At 45.5% G+C, this 18,750-nt stretch overlaps 1 protein-coding gene across 1 annotated transcript in view; it reads right to left on the minus strand.

Moving 5' to 3' along the window:
• Nucleotides 1–3,644: 3,644 nt before the first annotated feature.
• LOC112262334 (doublecortin domain-containing protein 2-like) overlaps nt 3,645–18,750 on the minus strand; it is a 76,203-nt gene continuing 61,097 nt past the window's right edge. The window contains exon 13 of the mRNA XM_042330151.1: nt 3,645–3,776. The gene's annotated coding sequence lies outside the window, so the exon portion shown is untranslated. The remainder of the gene's footprint in view (nt 3,777–18,750) is intronic.

The raw sequence follows: 18,750 nt of genomic DNA on the forward strand, positions 1-18,750 counted from the left end.
TAAAGCAATCACAACCCTGTTTAGAAAGAAATATGAATAAATCAGTTTTGCCACACATACAATCCCTGAAGTGCCGTACAAACATTTTTTTAACACCAAAGTGGCTCCGTTGTCTTGTTGTATTTACATAAGTGTATTAAAAATAGTTAATTGCTCTTAAGTGAAAAACAAACAGTGTGCCATTACACAAGTATCAGGAGATCTCCAACACTCTTAGAAGCACTCCTATCTTGGATGGTAATACAGCTGTTGTAGCATCCTTCTCACACACCCTCCTCTGGTCAGAGGAAGATCCAGCATAAGGGACCTGATGTGCCTCTAACAAGATGCCATTCTCTGAGGTCACCAAAGGTCACCGAGGTGCCCAGAGATCATGTGCACTTTTAAGTAACGTGAAACTCTACTCAGGCTCCTTATCAACTTTCTTATCAACTTTCCTCTTTTGACTTTTTTGTCTGCCTCATTGACGAATGGAGCTTAAGGGCCATGCCGCTCCAAGGTTCCAAGGAGCCTACCGACTCGGGGATTAGGTGAGGTGTCTCGACCAATTAAATCCAGGGGCCAGGTATCATGCTGATTTGACAGGGGAAATTGAGATTTCTCTCCACATCTTTCAATTTTACCCCTTGTTAGCCCACAACCGCTTGTTTGAGAGAGACAAATGCCTCTTTTTTCAAACCTTCCTCGTTCTCTTCTTCTTCCAAGGTAATCCAAGCTGCCATGCTTTGACCCTGTCTCCAACGCCTCTTCCATAGAGAATTAATCAGATTCACTTGGAGGTTCCCAGCGGCTAGCAGGCAGAGCGCCCAGTCAGCAACCGTTGATCCTGGTTGATCCCATGGGCAGACAGGGGGGGCGTCGCCTCCCCTCGCACCCACCAGGCCCCTGACTCAGAATCAGGGATGGAGGAGTGGAGGGATTTTCCAACAAGTGGTTCATTGGACCCAGAGTGAGATCACCTATGATAAGGATGTGAATATAGGGGAGGAGAGGAGCTTCTCTCCACTCATGCACAGCAACAGCAGGGGTATAGGATTTGGATCAGGCCATCAGGAAGGAAGCATTACCCAAGGCACTCCCTTAACGACTACCTACCCGCCCTGAAGGCTGTAGGAACACCAGGCACATCGGAAAACTACATTTACTGTAGGAAACGCAGATCCTGTACTGTTGCAAGCAACATGGCAATACATCAGAGGAAATCATTATTACCATGTCCCATCTACTCTGCTCTGCCTGACAACAAGCCAACTGTGTGCAAAGGTATGGCGCACAATTGTTCAATCAGTGCCATGTCCCATTTAAACAGACATACTGTACATAATACATGTTGCCATGATCCTTTTAGACATAAAAAAAAGCAATAATGATAAAAGCTTTTCCCTGATATGCGGAATTAAATTATTATAATATAGCCAAAGGCCACTAGTAATGGAAACGGTGACATTCGCATTCAGTCCTTTATAAATTGTTAAACATTGATCTATGGTTTAATATTTGCTTCCCAACAGCGTTGACAATGTGATATTACCTTGACAGAGGGCCATAATGTGTTCCGACGTGCAAGTGATTATTTAAGTAAGCTGTGACAGTAAATATAGCTATATATGACCTGAGAAATCAGCCTTACGGTTAGCGTGTAGCGTTACAGAGGGAGGAGAAGTGAGTAATATGACTACGTTATTAGACAATGCGCTCATCATCATTATAAGGTTACACACAAGGTGATTTAGTACAAGATCACAGTCGAAAATGAATGCATCGCAGTAGCCAATAAATATTGTTTTCTGCATGAAATAAAGGAAGCATCAGTAAAGGGAGAAGGTAATAATTGCATCATCCTAGGGGCTGATGAATGACTTAAACCTGTGTGACCACATTAACGGAGATTGAACAGCCCACAATGGTTTTTGGTGTGCCACTGAACCAAGCCCCTACATTACTTCACCCCGGTTGCTTACATTAAGTATATTGACTCCATAGCATGGCCTCTTGAAAAAAGTTAACCGATTGGTCGTCTTCTACAGTATACAATATATTTCAATGTATTTATTTACTGTAAGGATGCAACACTATTCCCAATGAGTGGCTTCAGCTGAAAACATATGCTGCTCAAAAAAATAAAGGGAACACTTAAACAACACAATGTAACTCCAAGTCAATCACACTTCTCTGAAATCAAACTGTCCACTTAGGAAGCAACACTGATTGACAATAAATTTCACATGCTGTTGTGCAAATGGAATAGACAACAGGTGGAAATTATAGGCAATTAGCAAGACACCCCCAATAAAGGAGTGGTTCTGCAGGTGGTGACCACAGACCACTTCTCAGTTCCTATGCTTCCTGGTTGATGTTTTGGTCACTTTTGAATGCTGGCGGTGCTTTCACTCTAGTGGTAGCATGAGACGGAGTCTACAACCCACACAAGTGGCTCAGGTAGTGCAGCTCATCCAGGATGGCACATCAATGCGAGCTGTGGCAAGAAGGTTTGCTGTGTCTGTCAGCGTAGTGTCCAGAGCATGGAGGCGCTACCAGGAGACAGGCCAGTACATCAGGAGACGTGGAGGAGGCCGTAGGAGGGCAACAACCCAGCAGCAGGACCGCTACCTCCGCCTTTGTGCAAGGAGGAGCAGGAGGAGCACTGCCAGAGCCCTGCAAATGACCTCCAGCAGGCCACAAATGTGCATGTGTCTGCTCAAACAGTCAGAAACAGACTCCATGAGGGTGGTATGAGGGCCCGACGTCCACAGGTGGGGGTTGTGCTTACAGCCCAACACCGTGCAGGACGTTTGGCATTTGCCAGAGAACACCAAGATTGGAAAATTCGCCACTGACGCCCTGTGCTCTTCACAGATGAAAGCACGTTCACACTGAGCACGTGACAGACGTGACAGAGTCTGGAGACGCCGTGGAGAAGGTTCTGCTGCCTGCAACATCCTCCAGCATGACCGTTTTTGCGGTGGGTCACTCATGGTGTGGGGTGGCATTTCTTTGGAGGGCCGCACAGCCCTCCATGTGCTCGCCAGAGGTAGCCTGACTGCCATTTGGTAACGAGATGAGATCCTCAGACCCCTTGTGAGACGATATGCTGGTGCGGTTGGCCCTGGGTTCCTCCTAATGCAAGACAATGCTAGACCTCATGTGGCTGGAGTGTGTCAGCAGTTCCTGCAAGATTAAGGCATTGATGCTATGGACTGGCTCGCCCATTCCCCAGACCTGAATCCAATTTAGCACATCTGGGACATCATGTCTCGCTCCATCCACCAACGCCACGTTGCACCACAGACTGTCCAGGAGTTGGCGGATGCTTTAGTCCAGGTCTGGGAGGAGATCCCTCAGGAGACCATCCGCCACCTCATCAGGAGCATGCCCAGGCGTTGTAGGGAGGTCATACAGGCACGTGGAGGCCACACACACTACTGAGCCTCATTTTGACTTGTTTTAAGGACATTACATCAAAGTTGGATCAGCCTGTAGTGTGGTTTTCCAGTTTAATTTTGAGTGTGACTCCAAATCCAGACCTCCATGGGTTGATAAATTTGATTTCCATTGATCATTTTTGTGTGATTTTGTTGTCAGCACATTCAACTATGTAAAGAAAAAAGTATTTAATATGAATATTTCATTCATTCAGATCTAGGATGTGTTATTTTAGTGTTCCAGTTTTAGTGTTCCAGTTTTAGTGTTTGAGCAGTGTATAAGACTCTCCATACTCTGGATTTGGTGAAAGAGAGTTGGTGCGAAGAGCATGATGGCATCATCTTCATCTAGACCTGAAGAGAGAGGAAGAAGAGCGATAGAGATAGAAGAAAAACAGAGAGAGAAGAGAGCGAGAGAAGAAAGAGAGAGACAGAGAGAATGAACTATTAAAGACTACCAGAACCCACTGGATTCTCCAATTACATTGAATGAACTACAGGACAAAATACAAACCCTCCAACCTAAAAAGGCCTGTGGTGTTGATGGTATCCTCAATTAAATGATAAAATATACAAACAAGAAATTGCAATTAGCTATACTTAAACTCTTTAACATCATCCTTAGCTCTGGCATCTTCCTCAAAATTTGGAACCAAGGACTGATCTCCCCAATCCACAAAAGTGGAGATACATTTGACCCCAATAACAACTGTGGGATATGGGTCAACAGCAACCTGGCTTTTTACCAAATCACCGTACAACAGACCACGCATTCACCCTACACACCCTAATTGACAAACAAACACACCAAAACAAAGGCAAAGTCTTCTCATGCTTTGTTGATTTCAAAAAAGCCTTTGACTCAATTTGGCATGAGAGTCTGCTATACAAATTGATGGAAAGTGGTGTTGGGGGAAAAACGTACAACATTATAAAATCCATGTACACAAACAACAAGTGTGTGGTTAAAATTGGCAAAACTTGAAAATAAAGGCGAGCCGCACACTCTAGGAGCTCAGATACAACATTTTTATGTCAAACGTTTTGACAGCCAAGCTGTCCTCAATCAGGGTAAAATTTGCAAGACACACACACATTTCATTCCACAGAGCTGTGGAAAGAGGGATGCAGCTTAAGCCCCACCCTCTTCAACATACAGTTGATGTCGGAAGTTTACTATCACTTAGGTTGGAGTCATTAAAACTCGTTTTTCAACCACTCCACAAAATACTTAAAAAACTATAGTTTTGGCAAGTCAGTTAGACATCAGCATGACACAAGTAATTTTCCAACAATTGTTTACAGACAGATTATTTCATTTATAATCCACTGTAATTCCAGTGGGTCAGAAGTTTACATACAATAAATTGACTGTGTCTTTAAACAGCTTGGAAAATTCCAGAAAATTATGTCATGGCTTCAGAAGCTTCTGTTAGGCTAATTGACATCATTTGAGTCAATTGGAGGTGTACGTGAGGATGTATTCCAAGGCCTACCTTTAAACTCAGTGCATCTTTGCTTGACATCATGGGTAAATCAAAATAAATCAGCCAAGACCTCAGAAAAAAAATTGTAGACCTCCACAAGTCTGCTTCATCCTTGGGAGCAATTTCCAAACGCCTGAAGGTACCACGTTCATCTGTACAAACTATAGTACGCAAGTATAAACAACATGGGACCACGCAGCCGTCATACCGCTCAGGATGATGAACATACTTTGATGTGAAAAGTGCAAATCAATCCCAGAACAACAGCAAAGGACCTTGTGAAGAGGCTGGAGGAAACAGGTACTAAAGTATCTATATCCACAGTAAAACAAGTCCTATATTGACAAAACCTGAAAGGCCGCTCAGCAAGGAAGAAGCCACTGCTCCCAAACTGCCATAAAACTGCTAGACTACAGTTTGCAACTGCACATGGGGACAGAGATCTTTTTGTAGAAATGTCCTCTGGTCTGATGAAACAAAAATAGAACTGTTTGGCCATGATTGTAACGGTTTTCTAGTGGTGATGAAGGAGAGTCGGACCAAACTGCAGCGTGTCGATTGCGATCCATGTTTAATATAACAAAGAAACACGAACTTACAAAAAACAATAAACGAAACCGAAACAGTCTATCTGGTGCAAACTAACAACGAGTACACATAGGACACTAAGGACAATCACCCACGACAAACTCAAAGAATATGGCTGCCTAAATATGGTTCCCAATCAGAGACAACGATAAGCACCTGCCTCTGATTGAGAACCACTCCAGACAGCCATAGACCTTGCTAGACAACCCACTAAGCTACAATCCCAATACCACCACCAAAACCCCAAGACAAACACACCACAATTACAAAAACCCCATGCCACACCCTGGCCTGACCAAATACATAAAGATAAACACAAAATACTTTGACCAGGGCGTGACAGAACCCCCTAAGGTGCGGACTCCCGAACGCACCTCAAAACAATAGGGAGGGTCCGGGTGGGCGTCTGTCCATGGTGGCGGCTCCGGCGCGGGGACGTGGACCCCACTCCTTTAATGTCTTAGTCCCCTCTCCCTTCGTCCCTGGATAGTCCACCCTCGCCGCCGACCATGGCCTAGTAGTCCTCACCCAGAACCCCACTGGACTGAGGAACAGATCGGGACTGAAGGACAGCTCGGGACCGAGGCAGCTCGGGACTGAGGGGAAGCTCGGGAGTGAGAGAAAGCTCAGGAGTGAGAGAAAGCTCAGGAGTGAGAGAAAGCTCAGGAGTGAGAGAAAGCTCAGGAGTGAGAGGAAGCTCAGGAGTGAGAGGAAGCTCAGGAGTGAGAGGAAGCTCAGGAGTGAGAGGAAGCTCAGGAGTGAGAGGAAGCTCAGGCAGGTAGATAGATCTACCAGCTCCTGGCTGGCTGGTGGTTTCAGCAGATCCTGGCTGACTGGCAGATCCTGGCTGACTGGCAGATCTGGAAGAGTCTGGTTGACTGGCAGATCTGGAAGAGTCTGGTTGACTGGCAGATCTGGAAGAGTCTGGTTGACTGGCAGATCTGGAAGAGTCTGGTTGACTGGCAGATCTGGAAGAGTCTGGTTGACTGGCAGATCTGGAAGAGTCTGGTTGACTGGCAGATCTGGAAGAGTCTGGCTGACTGGCAGATCTGGAAGAGTCTGGCAGACTGGCGATGCTGGGCAGACCGGCGGCGCCGGGCAGACTGGCGGCGCCGGGCAGACTGGCGGCGCCGGGCAGACTGGCGACGCTGGGCAGACTGGCGACGCTGGGCAGACTGGCGGTGCTGGGCAGACTGACGACGCTGGGCAGACTGACGACGCTGGGCAGACTGGCGGTGCTGGGCAGACTGGCGATGCTGGGCAGACTGGCGATGCTGGGCAGACTGGCGATGCTGGGCAGACTGATGGCGCTGGGCAGACTGGCGATGCTGGGCAGACTGGGGGCACTGGCGGCGCTGGGCAGACTGGCGGCACTAGCTGCTCCATATAGGCTGACAGCTCTGGCGGCTTCTTACAGACTGACCGCTCTGGCGGCTCCGTGCTGACTGGCAGCTCCTTGCAGACTGGCAGCTCCTTGCAGACTGGCAGTTCCTTACAGACTGACAGCTCCGTGCAGACTGACAGCTCCGTGCAGACTGACAGCTCCGTGCAGACTGGCTGCTCCATGCAGACTGGCTGCTCCATGCAGACTGACAGCTCTGGCTGCTTCATGCAGACTGACAGCTCTGGCTGCTCCATGTAGACTGGCTGCTTCATGCAGACTGGCAGCTCGGGCTGCTTCATGTAGACTGACAGCTCTGGCTGCTCCATGCGGACTGACAGCTCTGGCTGCTCCATGTAGACTGACTGCTTCATGCAGACTGGCAGCTCGGGCTGCTTCATGTAGACTGACAGCTCTGGCTCCTCCATGCAGACTGACAGCTCTGACTGCTCCATGCAGACTGACAGCTCTGGCTGCTTCATGCAGACTGGCAGCTCTGGCTGCTCTATGTAGACTGGCTGCTTCATGCAGACTGGCAGCTCGGGCTGCTTCATGTAGACTGACAGCTCTGGCTGCTCCATGCGGACTGACAGCTCTGGCTGCTCCATGCAGACTGACAGCTCTGGCTGCTCCATGCGGACTGACAGCTCTGGCTGCTCCATGCGGACTGACAGCTCTGGCTGCTCCATGTAGACTGGCTGCTTCATGCAGACTGGCAGCTCGGGCTGCTTCATGTAGACTGACAGCTCTGGCTGCTCCATGTAGACTGGCTGCTTCATGCAGACTGGCAGCTCGGGCTGCTTCATGTAGACTGACAGCTCTGGCTGCTCCATGCAGACTGACAGCTCTGACTGCTCCATGCAGACTGACAGCTCTGACTGCTCCATGCAGACTGACAGCTCTGGCTGCTTCATGCAGACTGGCAGCTCTGGCTGCGCTGAACAGGCGGGAGACTCCGGCAGCGCTGGAGATGAGGAAAGCTCTAACAGCGCTAGATAGGCGTGAGACTCCGGCAGCGCAGGAGAGGAGAAAGGCTCTGGCTGCGCTAAACAGGCGGGAGGCTCCGGCAGCGCTGTAGAGGAGGAAGGCTCTGGCTGCGCTGAACAGGCGGAAGACTCCGGCAGCGCTGGAGATGAGGAAAGCTCTAACAGCGCTAGATAGGCGTGAGACTCCGGCAGCGCAGGAGAGGAGAAAGGCTCTGGCTGCGCTAAACAGGCGGGAGGCTCCGGCAGCGCTGTAGAGGAGGAAGGCTCTGGCTGCGCTGAACAGGCGGGAGGCTCCGGCAGCGCTGTAGAGGAGAAAGGCTCTGGCTGCGCTGAACAGGCGGGAGGCTCCGGCAGCGCAGGAGAGGAGAAAAGCGCTGGCTGCGCTGAACAGGCGAGGCACACTGAAGGCCTGGTGCGTGGTGCTGGAACTGGTGGTACTGGATCGAGGACACGCACAGGAAGCCTGGTGCGGGGAGCTGCTACCGGAGGGCTGGGGTGTGGAGGTGGTACTGGATAGACCGGACCGTGCAGGCGCACTGGAGCTCTTGAGCACCGAGCCTGCCCAACCTTACCTGGCTCGATGCCCACTCTAGCCCGGCCGATACGAGGAGCTGGAATATACCGAACCGGGCTGTGCACCCGCACTGGAGACACCGTGCGCTCCACAGCATAACACGGTGCCTGCCCGGTCTCTCCAGCCCCCGGTAAGCACAGGGAGTTTGCGCAGGTCTCCTACCTGGCATAGCCATACTCCCTGTAAGCCCCCCAAGAAATTTTTGGGGCTGACTCTCGGGCTTCCATCCGCTCTGCCGTGCTAGCTCCTCATAATGCCGCCTCTCTGCTTTTGCTGCCTCCAGCTCGGCTTTGGGGCGACAATAATCTCCAGGCTCATTCCAGGGTCCTTTACCGTCCAATTCCTCCTCCCATGTCCATAACTCCAGGTGGTGCAACCTCTCCCACTGTAGCTGCTGCTGCTCCTGCTGCTGCTGCCTCTGTTGCCTCTTCTCCTGTTGCTCCTTTGGGCGGCTACACTCCCCTGGTTTAGCCCAGGGTCCTCTCCCGTCGAAGATCTCCTCCCATGACCAGAAATCCTTGGTGAGCATCTCCTTTTTCGGCTGCTCCTGCCTGTTGACACGCCGCTTGGTCCGTTGGTGGTGGGTGATTCTGTAACGGTTTTCTAGTGGTGATGAAGGAGAGTCGGACCAAACTGCAGCGTGTCGATTGCGATCCATGTTTAATATAACAAAGAAACACGAACTTACAAAAAACAATAATAAACGAAACCGAAACAGCCTATCTGGTGCAAACTAACAACGAGTACACATAGGACACTAAGGACAATCACCCACGACAAACTCAAAGAATATGGCTGCCTAAATATGGTTCCCAATCAGAGACAACGATAAGCACCTGCCTCTGATTGAGAACCACTCCAGACAGCCATAGACCTTGCTAGACAACCCACTAAGCTACAATCCCAATACCACCACCAAAACCCCAAGACAAACACACCACAATTACAAAAACCCCATGCCACACCCTGGCCTGACCAAATACATAAAGATAAACACAAAATACTTTGACCAGGGCGTGACAATGATGAACATCGTTATGTTCGGAGGAAAAAGGGGGAGGCTTGGGAGCTGAAGAACACCATCCCAACCGTAAAGCACAGGGGTGGCAGGATCATGTTGTTGGGGTCCTTTGCTGCAGGATGGACTGGTGTACTTCACAAAATAGATGGCATCATGAGGATGGGAAATTATGTGGATATATTGAAGCATCGTCTTAAGACATCAGTCAGGAAGTTAAAGCTTGGTCACAAATGGGTCTTCCAAATGGACAATGACCCCAAGCATACTTCCAAAGTTGTGGCAAAATGGCTTAAGGACAAACAAAGTCAAGGTATTGGAGTGGACATCACAAAGCCCTGACCTCAATCCTATAGAAAATGTATGGGCAGAACTGAAAAAAGTGTGCGAGCAAGGAGGCCTACAAACCTGACTCAGTTACACCAGCTCTGTCAGGAGGAATGGGCCAAAATGCACCCAATTTATTGTGGACAGCTTGTGGAAGGCTACCCAAAACGTTTGACCCAAGTTAAACAATTTAAAGGCAATGCTACCAAATACTAATTGAGTATATGTACACTTCTGACCCACTGGGAATGTGATGAAAGAAATAAAAGCTGAAATAAATAATTCACTCTACCATTATTCTGACATTTCACGTTCTTAAAATAAAGTGGTGATCCTAACTGACCTAAGACAGGGAATTTTTACTAGGATTAAATGTCGGGAATTGTGAACAACTGAGTTTAAATGTATTTGGCTAAGGTGTATGTAAACTTCCGACTTCAACTGTTTATATCAAAGAATTGGCAAGGGGACTAGAACAGTCTGCAGCACCCGGCCTCACCCTACTAGAATCTGATGGCAAATGTCTACTCTTTACTGATGACCTGGTGCTTATATCACCAACCAAGGAGGGCCTACAGCAGCACCTAGGTCTTCTGCACAGATTCTGTCAGACCTGGGCCCTGACAGTAAATCTCAGTAAGACAAAAATTATGGTGTTCCAAAAAAGGTCCATTCGCCAGGACCACAAATACAAATTCCATCTAGGCAACGTTGCCCTAGAGCAGACAAAAAAAAATATATATACCAGTAAACTTCCACAAAGTTGTGAACGAGCTGAGAGACAAGGCAAGAAGGGCCTTCTCTGCCATCAAAAGGAACATACAATTTGACATACCAGTGAGGATCTGGCTAAAAATACTTGAATCAGTTATAGAACCCATTGCCCTTTATGGTTGTGTGGTCTGTGCAATGTAAAACACTAAAGAATGCATGCAGAGCAGAATTAGCAAATTATCAAAATCCAGATAAGAGCCGCTAAATTCTACAATCACCAAAAAGGAAGCGATTCCCAAACCGTCCATAAAACAAAGCCATCATCAACAGAGATGAACCTGGAGATGAGTCCCCTAAGCAAGCTGGTCCTGGGTCTCTGTTCACAAACACAAACAGACCCCACAGAACCCCAGGACAGCAACCAAATTAGACCCAACCAAATCAAGAGAAAACAAAAAGATAATTATTTAGCACATTGGAAAGAACTAACAAACAAACAAAGCAAACTTGAATGCTATTTGGCCCTAAACAGAGAGTACACAATGGCAGTATACCTGACCACTGTGACTGACCCAAACTTAAGGAAAGCTTTGACTATGTAAAAACTCAGTGAGCATAGCCTTGCTATTGAGAAAGGCCGCCGTAGGCAGACCTGGCTCTCAAGAGAAGACAGGCTATGTGCACTCTGCCCACAAAATGAGGTGGAAACTGAAGCTGCACTTCCTAACCTCCTGCCAAATATATGACCATATTAGAGACACATATTTCCCTCAGATTACACAGATCCAAAAAGAATTTGAAAACAAACCCAATATTGATAAACTCCCATATCTACTGGGTAAAATACCACAATGTGTCATCATAGCAACAAGATTTGTGACCTGTTTTGGAACTTCTGTGAGTGTAATGTTTACTGTTAATTTTGATTGTTTATTTCACTTTTGTTTATTATCTACTTCACTTGATTTCGCAATGTAAACATATGTTTCCCATGCCAATAAAGTCCTTAAATTGAATTGAATTGAGAGGAAGAGAGAGAAGCAAGAAAAAAACTATTCTCTGCTGCCAGGCTGGGACGCCCACACCCACCTGTTTCTACTCCTGAGCAGCTTCAGACTGTTGTTTTGTCATGGTGCCATCTTAGTAAGACCCTGCCTGCTCTAATGAGATGAGATGGCCCCGAAATGAGCCCGGCGGCGGGGAGAGTCAACTGTGAAAAGATGATATTAACAAACAAATTATTTACGGGAGCTGTGGTATTTTTGTGGGCCCCCCGAGGAATTCCACCGTCTCTCTCTCGCCGTCCTTTTCTTAATGAGCGGCAGAGTATGGAAGTGATATTCAGACGCTGTAAAAATGTATAAGGTGGATGATATTGATTTGGAGGCATGGATTCAATTGAAACACAGGTGCTGAGTGTTTTTTAAGTCATAAGCACACAAAGTAAGTGACGTGATTCTAAACTCTTGAAATATGATTAAAAGGTTTTATGTAGGAGAGGGAATTAGGTGGACATGTGAGTTTTCAGCTAATTGAGATGCAGTTGCACATGCAAGCATGTTGTTGCTGAAACACAGTGTAAACCATCCCAATAACTGTTTTTTATCTACAGAACCTCTACCAGATGCCCCAATGGTGGAGCTCGTACAGGCCAGAAAGTGTATGCATGAAGGGTGGATTTAGCTGGCGGCTTTAATAATGTGCTGACATGAAGTCATACATGTTTAACGAGGTAATAGGAGTGGATAAAATAATGATCAATATTGGCTTTTAAGACAAACTATTAATCTCTGGCTTCCCTTTCAAATCAAATCAAATCAAACCCGTTACCCCATTTCCTGAGTCATTTTCTTTGGACAGATTGCAGATTGACCTTCCTTCAAAATTAAATGTATTGTTTCTGGTGCTCATTTTATTTGTTGTGAGAAAATATGCTATGCTGGTGAAATGTTTACCCAGGTGTCAGCGTTTTCCTTTATTGGCACACACCTAAATACATGCATTTTTATTCCGTAAGGGTTTTATATTATGTGTAATACCCTGTTAACCAGTGATAAAGTGCATTTCATTTCAGCAGTATCTCGGAGATGTAATCAACATGCAATTTGCTAAGTGCACAAAACTATCATTTTTGTTAACATTGCATATTTGCTTGGGAAATATTGCCCCGCCAGAGTGTATTAATATAAGGGCCCCCAATACATCTTCCCATCAGACCTGCGAGATTCTTGTCATCACTATCTCCCCTAATCTGTTTAATACTGTTGATGTCCGCCCGAATTGCAGATACTCTTGGGAATTACTAATGTCATTCTTCTCATCATTTAGTCATAGCACCGTTCCTAGGGTCCCTTACATGTGCGGGCTGTACTGTCAAATAGAGCAAGCATCCTCTGTCCTCCCTTTACTCACCCCATGACCAATCACCCAATCCCATCTACCAATGCTACCTGGGTCTGCCATACTAAAGAGAAGACAATAAGGGTGTGATCTGGAACCTGTGTGTGCCATGTCCAGCCAGCCCATCCCTATGGATGATCTCATTGACCTCCTGCTGTGAAGGAGACAGGTTGTCCCGGCCTGAGACTTCTTCTACTGTTCACTTAGGGAACTTTGACTTATGAGGTGCACCGCATTTAGCCCAGCTAATGCAAGTGAGGGCTTTGCCATTAACCTCGGGTGGGGAGGAGAAAGGGAGTTTGATGCATTCAGATTGGCAGAGGAGAATATTTCACCATGACAGGCATTACCAATGAATAATTAAGTGTTTAATATAATGATCTCGGGGATAGGGAGAGAAGAGGGAGAGAAAGAAAGAGAAAGCGAGAGTGAATGAGAAAGAAAGGAAAGGGATCGGAGAAAATGATAATTCCACAATTCATTGCTCTTAAACCCTATCCGGTATTATTACCCAGTATTGCATTGGGGGGAAACTGTTTTTTTGTTGAAACAAATAGGTTTTTGATGGCTCTGCCAGAATAGTTACGGTTATTAGGTTCGAGAACTCTTTCATGATGGAAGTGGCATCCTGCAGTGCGGAGATCATGAAATTTTAAGTGGGGAATTTACGCCAGAAAGACTGTGGGACAGTACAGTCTGGAGCATGCCGGGGGACACATGTGTTTTCATTGGGCGTAATGCTAGGCCAATGTCACTGGAAATAAATAGTTAACAAGATGGGGATATTTGTGCTACAGTAGCCTGGTCTGGTAGCTAGAAAGGTTTTTCTTAAAGCATTCAGAATCTGATGAGACACGTTTAGCAATGATCCAATTGAAAAAACCCTGTGCCCTGACACAAGGCTATGATTCAGTCAAGTAGTTTTGCAATGTTTGCAGCAGTTGTTGTACAACAGTAATGCAAACCAATAGTCTGTGGCAAATAAGAGTCTCAGCTTGAATCCTCAGAAAAAAATGTAATAATGCCTATCCACAATAGGGAGAAAAAAAAACAGTACAGTGTAGTTTGAGGAGCATTTACGTGATCGTTTGTTATTCCTGCAACACTCAAAATGTGCAGTTTAGAGTCAATTGTACAAATTCAACACAGGGACAGTCTTAACCAACCTTTGAGGTGTCCAGTGTCAAAATCGGTCAATGTGCCCTTGAGCAAGGCACATAATCCTAATTTGATCCAGGGACGCCATAATATTATGGCTGACCCTGCAAAACAACATTTTAGTGTACACTTATTTGGTGTATGTGACAATACAATATATATACATACTTTATATGTATTATACTGTATATCATCTTTTTTTATTATATACTGCCGGTTTGCTACTTTTTCCCGATATAACAATGCTTCCTCGAACTCTCAGCAAAATCATAAGTGGTAAAATTTCTCAATCAACGTTGTCCTCCAAAAGTGAGTCAAGGACTACATTTCCATGATTCTCAGTCCACCCACGCGTACTGATGCCTGCCCAGCAGAGAGCCACTTCCACGCCTCACATTAGTGACCTATGGCATCATATACGTCCTGCTTGTTGTCTGTATGACAGATTCACATGCATATTCATGCATACATATGGTTAGCCAGAATGAAGCGTGACTCTTCCCTGTAGCCTCTCCCATGTCCAGCTGCATGAAGTCAGTTCATTAAACTGCAGGTTCTAAAACCGGTCCGGTCGTACCCTAAGGAGTTGTGTGTGCATTTGTGCGTGTTTGTGTGTGTGTGTGTGTGTGTTTGCGCGTATGCCAGCATGAGTGTGTGTCAGTGTGCGCGCCTGTATATGTGTGCGTGTGTGTGCATGCCGTGTGTGCCAGTGTGGATTTCAGTGTGTGAGGTGAGAACAGAGTCCCACAACAGGCCACCTTCTCTTGCTCCATCTGCCTGTTTCGCTCAGTCCTCCATAAATTAACAACATTGTACATCTGCTTTGGGGTACATTGTTAGTTGTGTGCATTTGGTGGTTCCTCTGTTTATGAAAAATGAAAAACGTTTTAAATGTATCTAGGCAAGTTAGTTAAGAACAAATTCTTATTTACAATGACAGCCTACCACGGGGTTAATTGCCTTGTTCAGGGGCAGAACAACAGATTCTTACCTTGTGAGCTCAGGGATTCAATCCAGCAACCTTTCAGTTACTAGCCCAACACTCTAACCACTAAGCTACCTGCTGTCCCAAATAATAGGCCTGTAGGGGCCCTCTGAACACATCGACAATAGTCACCCACGAAGCTCAACAGAAGCCACAGCACTTTGCTGCATTTACTTATTTCTCTCCCCCCGAAACGCCCTCTGCAACGATTCATTGTTGGGGTAATGTAACAAAAATGAGTTTTTGTGGAAATTTAGATTTTGGTAGTTTTGAATACTTTCAAGTCCAGGGGTGTCAAACTCATTCCATGGAGGGCCTATTGTTTGAGGGGTTTAGTTTTTTCCTTTCAATTAAGACCTAGACAACCAGGATGGGGAGTCCCTTACCAGTTATTGCAATCAATATCCTTTCCTAAACTTGCATCCCATTTCTTGCTAGCCCTGGCCACTCGCATTCACTCCCCTCAAAGATGTAAAAACATTGGGTAGGTATAGATAAATTGTTCAGTGAAGTGTTTCTTTAGCTTTTATTTTTTTATTAGTTTTGCTGTCATGTAAGCAATCTTTGATGGAAGGGAGTTCCATGCAATTATGCATGGCTCTATATAATACTGTATGTTTTCATGAATTTGTTTTGGATTTGGGGACTGTGAAAAGTGTAATTTGACTATGCATACAATTTGGCATTTTTTAACACTAATGTTTCTTATAAAAACAAAGAAGTGATGCAGTCAGTCTCCCCTCTGCTTTTAGCCAAGAGGGACTAGCATGCATAATAATGATATTAGCCCTCTGATTGTGCAAGACATGCAGATGTGCCAGCTGTAGTATCTCTCGGTCCTTCTTTGCAGTACCTGACCATATGACTGGACAATAATCAAGATAAGATCAAACTAGAGCCTGCAGGACTTGCCTTGTGGAGTGTGGTGTCAAAAAATCTGAGCATATCTTTATTATAGACAGATCTCTCCCCATCTTCACAACCATTGAATCAATATGTTTTGACCATTAAAGTTTACAATCCAAGGTAACACCAAGTAATTTAGTCACCTTAACTTGCTCAACAGCCACATTATTTATTATCCAACATCTAGAACTTGGGGAATGATTTGTACCAAATGCAATGCTCATATTTTTACAGATGTTCAGGACTAGTTTATTACTAGCCTCCCATTCTAAAACTGTCAAACTCTATTTAGGGTTGCAGTGATCTCACTAGCTGTGGTTTAATCATAAGGGTTGAATCATCAGCATACACAGACACACAGACTTTGTTTATTGCCAGGGGCAGGTCATTGGTAAAAATAGAAAAGAGTAGATGGCCAAGAGAGCTGCCCTGCGGTACACCACACTTTACATGTTTAACATTAGAGAAGCTTCCATTAAATTAAACCCTCTGTGTTCTATTAGATAGATAGCACTACATCCTCGATATGGCAGAGGTTGAAAGGCCATAACACATAAATTTTTTAACAACATATTATGGTCAATAATATCATAGGCTGCACTGAAATCTAACAGTACAGCTCCCACAATCTTCTTATTATCGATTTCTTTCAACTCAACATGATAAGAGGCATTACCCTTGCTGTGCAGGCAGACCAGCCAGGAACCTAGCTACATACTGTGGAGGCGAGAGGTGAGATGAAGGGAGTGTAGATTAACCTCTTCGGCAGAATGGAGGCTGTGTGTGCAGTCTAGAAATGCCATTCGTCATGAGCATGATGCTCTATTTCCACTGCAGTAATCATCTGCAGCGCAAAACTGTCCGATAAACATTGGCACAAGACAGAGCTAGGCTAGCTAATTGTGGGTAGTTTCAGGGGTTTGGGTGTGGTAGTAGACTAGAGGACATGCAGTTCAGTCATCATCAAATGTATCCACAGATCGGGTGATTGTACGTTTGAGAGCCAAGAAACTAAACATCATGATGATTGTCTTGGCCGGGAAACGTGAACCAATTGCAATCAACAGAATTTATAGACCAAGATTACAGTTTTATGGGGTCCACTATACCTTTAGACACCACAAGACATTCCTCCACATTTTATTTAACCTGTAATTAACCAGGAAGTGCCATTGAGTTCAGAAGAAGTCTTTCTCAAGGGAGACCTGTTCAAGAAGGGCAGCTTTGCAAAACAAAAATCTGTAGACATAATAGTGCCAATGGCCACTTCTTCTAATTGGACAACAGTTCCTCTGGTGCATGCCCCCTAGAACAGCCCAGTCCCAGTTGAAATAATGACCAAGCTCAGTGGTTGTGGTCACACCGTTGCCCAATACAAAACAAACAGTGTGCGTGTTTGTCTTTGACATTATTGCACCGGGCTCGGGCGGTCATATTCTGGTAACTGGGAGCTTCCTAGTAGAACAGGTGTTGTGGGCCGACCAGACCATCAATCTCCCCGTGACCTGTCTCTGTTGGATTCAGGGTTAATTATCGTCAAATATCCCACGAAAAAGAGTGATGAAAATGGAGGAGTTGGAATGCTAACCTTCGCAAAAGAGCTAGCTAGCGCTGATGTGGTTTGATTAGTGAGGCATCACTGGATGTATCCTTGGGACTACTGTGTAGTTGGGACTACTGTGTGATGGATAAAGAGTGAGTGAAAAGAGGGAAAGAGGTGTTGAAATAGCAATTCACATTACAATAAAATACCTTTCTAAAAAGCAGCTCATTTTATGAAGCAATGTCTTTTCCTGAGGTCTTAGTGTACCCATCTTAATCTATATTACTGCATAAATGCCATTAGGGTTTCTTTTAATGCCGTTAACATATTAATTGACATTCGACTGTATGTGAGATCATACAGTAAATTGGATCCAGAGGAGTCAGCGACACCTGACCTATTGGAGATTTCACAGTGTTCTTATACCTTCATTTATCCACACAACGTCCCCATGAATATTTAAGATGGCCAATTAAACCCCAGGCTGCTGTCACACCGCGACCACACACACGTGCATGCACACACACTGACACAACCCATATCTGACAGACACATCACACACACATAGAGGCACACACACTTTCTCTCTCTCTCTCTCTCTCACACACACACACACACACACGCACACGCACACACACACAGACACACAAAGTGACAGTGACATTGTCCAAGTCTGACAGTCACGTCACACGTGTCATGTTTATGAGGGCATCTACAGACTGGGTTTGTGTTTTCTTTATGTAAATGTCTTTGGAGGGTCAAAGTCAATGGATGTCAGTATGCTCATTCACCTTGCTGGGGCAATATAGAACACTGGGGAATCAGACGCCACTGTGCAGCTATGGTTATCTCTATACATGGCAACGGCAGTCTAACAGATGTTTACTACAAAGAATATATGGCACTTCTAATATATTATTCCTTCCAATTATATATACTTCATAGTGATTAAAAAGAGAGGATATGTGTTACTTAACATAAGGCGCTTGTGACATATTTTTCCTGCTGAATATTTCAAAAATATCCAAATTAAGTGAATGATCTCATAAATGCTTAAAAGGAGAAGTGATGTGTTAGCTACTTAGCTAATGTAAAGACTATATTGGAAGTGACGGAACTTAACATGTCTAATGCATGGGGTTCAACCAACATCACTCCACTGTCAAACACAGATGATATTTTATGTGATTCCCTTCTAAAAGCATGCCATTTTATATGACAGATATACAGTATACAGTCAATACGTAATACACCTCACATT

This window comes from Oncorhynchus tshawytscha, linkage group LG11 (assembly GCF_018296145.1).
Source record: "Oncorhynchus tshawytscha isolate Ot180627B linkage group LG11, Otsh_v2.0, whole genome shotgun sequence".
NCBI classification, from domain to species: Eukaryota; Metazoa; Chordata; class Actinopteri; order Salmoniformes; family Salmonidae; genus Oncorhynchus; species Oncorhynchus tshawytscha.